This window comes from Hordeum vulgare, chromosome 7H (genome assembly GCF_904849725.1).
Source record: "Hordeum vulgare subsp. vulgare chromosome 7H, MorexV3_pseudomolecules_assembly, whole genome shotgun sequence".
NCBI lineage: Eukaryota > Viridiplantae > Streptophyta > Magnoliopsida > Poales > Poaceae > Hordeum > Hordeum vulgare.
This window is the reverse complement of record NC_058524.1, coordinates 479,515,113-479,520,566: the sequence shown is the minus strand read 5'-3', so window position 1 is coordinate 479,520,566 and position 5,454 is coordinate 479,515,113.

Sequence of the window (5,454 nt, the reverse complement as noted above, 5' to 3'; positions counted from 1 at the left end):
ACCCGGAATTTGTGTGAGTATGGTTTCGGAAAGGGGATTAGATTTATGATGTGTCGACCGTCCCAACCGTACCAGTACGACCACGTTACCACTTATGGGATGGGGCTATGTTAATTACTCTGGTCAGTGCTAGCAAAGAGCCACATTACTAGTGGCGGGAGTGATGTGTGGTCACTCTCGTGATGGGGTCGTGCCAGGTAGGACGACTATGCCATTTTTATGAGTTCCAGTCACACCGTGGGTCCCCACATGGTTGGTACTGTCCAGAGTCGGTGCTCGTAAGACGTACAACATGTGGGCTGGGTACCAATCGAGTGGACCTCTTTGTCTAGTATCGTCAGGGGAAAGGCATTGATCGGGTACTTACCTCGGGTATCTTATATACCGCGAGTCGTGGATGACACGGAAGTTTCCCGGATCTCGTTGGTCCAGTGTACTACCACTGCAGATTGTAAAACTATTCGAATAGTCGTGTCCACGGTCAAGGACACTTGGGTAATCCTTCTTAAACTACGTCCAACTATTTCCGCATAAACCAAGTGTGTGTGTGTGTGAGGTGATGAAAAAGGTGTTGATATGAAAGTAATGATATGACCAAGTTCGACGACTTGGCATATAGGGTGAACCCGGATGGTTCAGCCCTTGACAAATATATTGATATCTGTAACCTGTTCTTCAAAAGTAATTCTTTAAATTGATGCATACTTCATGATCATTCCACCATGATGAAATCCACCAGATGCATGATATTGTTATCCTTCACTTTCGTTGTTCATATCATGGGATGTTTGCGAGTACATTCAAAGTACTCATTGGCTTGCCACTGGTTATGTTATTGACCAGATATGGAAGAACCGGAGTTTGGAGATGAGTACGTCTTCGGAGACGCCCCTGCGAACTAGGACGCTTCCGAGTCAGAATGCCTGTTGGTGAAGGGTTGGTGGCATGGGTACCTGCTTAGCCCCTATGATTTATGCTACTAGTTGTATCAGAGTGATTTGGCCTTAGGCCGTGCTTTGTGAACTTGACTATGTGGTCATGTGATGTAATAATCGGTACTTGGATGTAAGACTATTTTATTCGGTATCTGTGTTTGGTGAGCATTGATCCCTGGGATCACTGAGCACGACGATCTCGACTCATAAGTCGGGGTCCCACAAAATTGCGAAGAAATTGATATTCCTCATGAAGATATTGAAGATGAGGAATTCGGTGTGTCCTGAAGGAAATACTCTGAAGACTTTGAAGCTTGAAGATTTACTCTTTCTGTTTCATTTTCTTTACACTTGAGTCATAGGAACACCATACTATTTTAGGGGGTCGAGGTAAAACCATGGAACAAATTTCCTCATGATGCTCAATACAAGCCTAAATCTACCAAAGCCTCAAACTGAGGAATATGAGAGACATGAGGACTTTCACAGTTGAAAGTTCCGACCGTTGCCGCGCCACGCGCCACCTCATAGATCTTATCCTCCAAACGGTTATATTATTAAAGGGCATTTATGGCAAATCATGTCAGGATGCTCCCAGGCTATAAATAGCCTCCCCCACAACCACTTGCTGGTTGGCTGCTCTGAGAGAAACTGACGCTAGTCATTTAGAGCAACCCAAATTCCTCAGAGCTTTCAAGAGAAAATCATCAAGTGAGGAAATACCCACAAACACCAAACCCAAACCAAAAACCAAAGTGATTGAGGATCACTGAAGAAGTTGTTCTTATGTGTAACCGACGCTCGTTACGTCTGAGGACTGTGTATCCTCGAGACAGTTAGGCGTCATGGTCTAGAGCATCTAGCAGTAAATTGTGGATCGCCGGATGATCGAGTTTGTGAGGGTTTGGAAGTCTGCCGTGAAGACTTACCACGAGTGTTTAGCTAGGACTGTGTGTAATTAGCTCAAGGAGAATACGGTAGGGACTGTGTGTCCCGGCACTGTGTGTCCTTTGGTTTCAATACCAAGCCGCTCCGAACGAGACGTACAACTGACACAACAGTTGGAACTGGGTCATCAACAACTGTCTTCATCGAGCTACGTGTTCTATTTCTTCAGCCTTCTCATTTTCCTCAATTGTATGTTGTAGGCTCTCATCTGAACTATTTAAAGAATTTGTGTGAAGACTTTCTCTGAATTTCCTCAACCTCAAATTCTTCACCTGAATTAATCTTCACCTACTTACTCTGTACTTACGAACTGTGCAAACCGAATCTCTGAAATCTCATTAACTCTACAAGAAAACAGACTTTAAGTAACACAATCATGTAGTAGATTAAAAAATGTGTTACAATGGAAATTTCTATAACACATCATTTTGTGTCCAATGACAGGCAGTAACACAGACTATATAAGACCTAAAAATGTGTTACACGAATATTGTAATTGTAACATATAAATATGTGTTGGTCGAATGTGTTACATAGATTTTGATATGGTTACATGTAAATATGTGTTATTACGCGTTAGTAACACATAATCATGGTTGATACATAGTGTTACAGGCTCTATAAAGGGGAAACTAGAAAACCTAAAATCAACTACATACATAGATCAGAAATACTTTGACACATAGGGCCCATGTGCCAACATGATATTTTATAAATATGATTTTGTTTTGGTAAATAGTGTGTCCATCCTTTGGTAATATGGTATGAAAAAACAAAAGAGTTTGGTAGGTAAATACCGAACTATTTTTAGTTGTGGTTGCAGTGAATATCATATTAACCATATTTTTAGGAAAATTTTAGGATGACTTAGTGACCATAAATACGAAATGCACACTTTAAAATGATCATATGAAATTAATTATTTGACGTCAATACTCACGAAGGAGTGGGCGACCAACAACAAGCGAAAGCGTAAATTTTGTTTTAAGAATTGGATCGATGGTCTGATCGGAAAAAAGGGAACCAGGGCCTCGTCCCTAGTTAAGAGTTCCGTACATGTATGTTCAACTAGTATTTCTAGCGAAACAGTCTATTAACTATTCTTGTAAACATTTTTACTATGGGCCGTTTTAAATTATCAAGGTGTTATTATTATGCAAACCATGCACTACATGCACTATTTTAAATCGCCACGATCGCGCCCCTTTGTTGGAGAGCCTAGACGCTATGATAGGGCAGCGGCTGCAAAATCCTCATGTGGCTCCCTCAACCAGATAAGGCATCTGTGTTGTCGCGTGGAAGACACGCGTGTTGTTGCATCGCTCCGTTGGCTCCGCTGCCTCTAGTTCCTCGTCCCCATCAACCATGATTCTGTTGCTGCTTGACTGCTCGCAATCGACCCCCTTCAGGAGGCAACAAACCAAAGCGACGACCGTGGTGGCGGCAGGGCGAGACGTTGCCGCCAGAAACCATAACCACTAGGCAAGGCGAAGCATTTTGCTGACGACCGTGGCTGCAACCATGACAGGCGCGCAACCGTGGAGGCTGCAGTGGCGATACACTATCGCCGGCAACTACTATACGACAAAGCGAGGTGATGCACCGACGAACGTGGCCGCAATCACGACAAAGGTGTGGCGCCGACAACCTTCAATTAAGCTGCTTCCTCACGTCAAGCATCCTGGTCTAGAGGCTCGCTTGTGTGAGCAACACCTTGTTTGGTGTTGCGTGTGAAAACTGACCAGATTAGAATGCTATCCAAGCAACAGTTCGATTCTATTTTCTTTACACTGGTCTATATCTCCCGTGCACAACCAAATACCCTTGTAGAGAATAACAGGCGGAAAATGTATCCGATGTCCCAAGTAGGGCCTGAAGATCACAAGATCAGAAGCGAACAAGATATCCGGCTTGGCCATCAGAAACAAGATCACAAGAGAACATGGTACCAGGCTTGGCCATCAGAAACCAGATCCCAAGAGAACATGCAGCATAATATCATCTCTCAAGAGACTAAATGCAATGATCGAAGAATCACTTGAGTGGTTAGCCTAGCCATCTGACTTGGATCTTGATAACTCACTCATCAATATTATAAATATATATCAAGAAAAACCATGACCGTTTGTACAAAACTGTTTGTATGTAAAGAGTACCAGAATCTCAAATACGATGAGGACCTGCTGTGAACCTACTACGAATATGAATGCAGATTTTTTGTTGTCTGCTGCTGTTGTCGTCGCCATGATAGCGGCTTATTGTCTGAGACTAGCACTTGTGTAAAAAATAACTTCACGCACGCATGCTGGATGATGATGATGATCTGCTGCTCTTGTTAAATCCTGGGGATCGTAATGGAGACAGGGAGGAACGTACAAGGGTCAACCCCTGCCAATCGCCCTCAACGGTTCCTAGCACAGTGTGTAATGTGGATCCCTAATGGCCGTTGCTAACTGCATAATTAGCCTATATGTAGACAAATAATTAAGCAATCACTGATGTAAAAGGACCATAAACATGTATAGGCTGTGTCTGACTAGATTTTTGTTGTGCCAATGCCTAATACACCAATCAGGTCGATTGATCCATTGATATGTGTGCGTGTTCTACACATCTGCTAGACCGATTCATTGGCTATTGTTTAAATTTGATCAGACTTCTTGAGAAATATGACACGCCTTAAACCGGTTACTTAATGTTTCATATAAAACAGTAAAGCAGTCTATTAATTATGTGTATTTTTATATATAGTAGTCAAGGATGAAACAAAAGACATGAACTACTACTCTGGTAAATTATTTTTCAAACCAATTGCTTCAACTTGAAGCTGCAACATTCTTGTGGAGAATTGTTATTTTTTCCTGTACCAATTATTTCTCGTTGTACTGATGCATAAATTGAACCATTAGAATCAAATGGCTGAATTAGGAACAGAGAAAATGCTTAAGACTTGCACCATCACATGATGATCCTATGTACTTATGTTTTCCCTTTTGTTTAAGGAAGCAGTCAACGTCATCAGTACCTAGTGCTTAACATAATCTTAGCCGTTGCTTGGATAATGATCCGTTTGCATAATTTGTACATTTTTCAACTTAAAACCTATCCTAATTCATATGTCGACAGCGTTACATCTGTGTGTGCGTGTGGCTGCACCCATGGTCTTGTACCTCCTCTCTCTATCTTGAGTTAACATAAGCATATAGTGCATTGACATGCTACTGTGTATCTTTTGGTAGGTTTCATCGGTTCTGGGACACAAATTGTTGAGCGGAGTTCCACAACTTGTATTGCTTGATTTCCCTGCCTGAGACTACAATCTTGTTCTAGGTGGATCCTCTCCTTCCCTCATTTATCTGCTAGGAATTCATGTCTATTGGCAATATAAATTGTCCTTGTTATGTCATTAGTTAATTTGTCTTTACTTGTAATGGTTTAATTGACATTTTTATATATTTAGGATGGCGAAGGACATGTTGACCATATGCCTGCACTATGAAGATGCGAATTAGGAAGCCCAAATTTTACAAAGATCCAAGATGAGGTGTGATGTCTCCTATTATGACTTAAT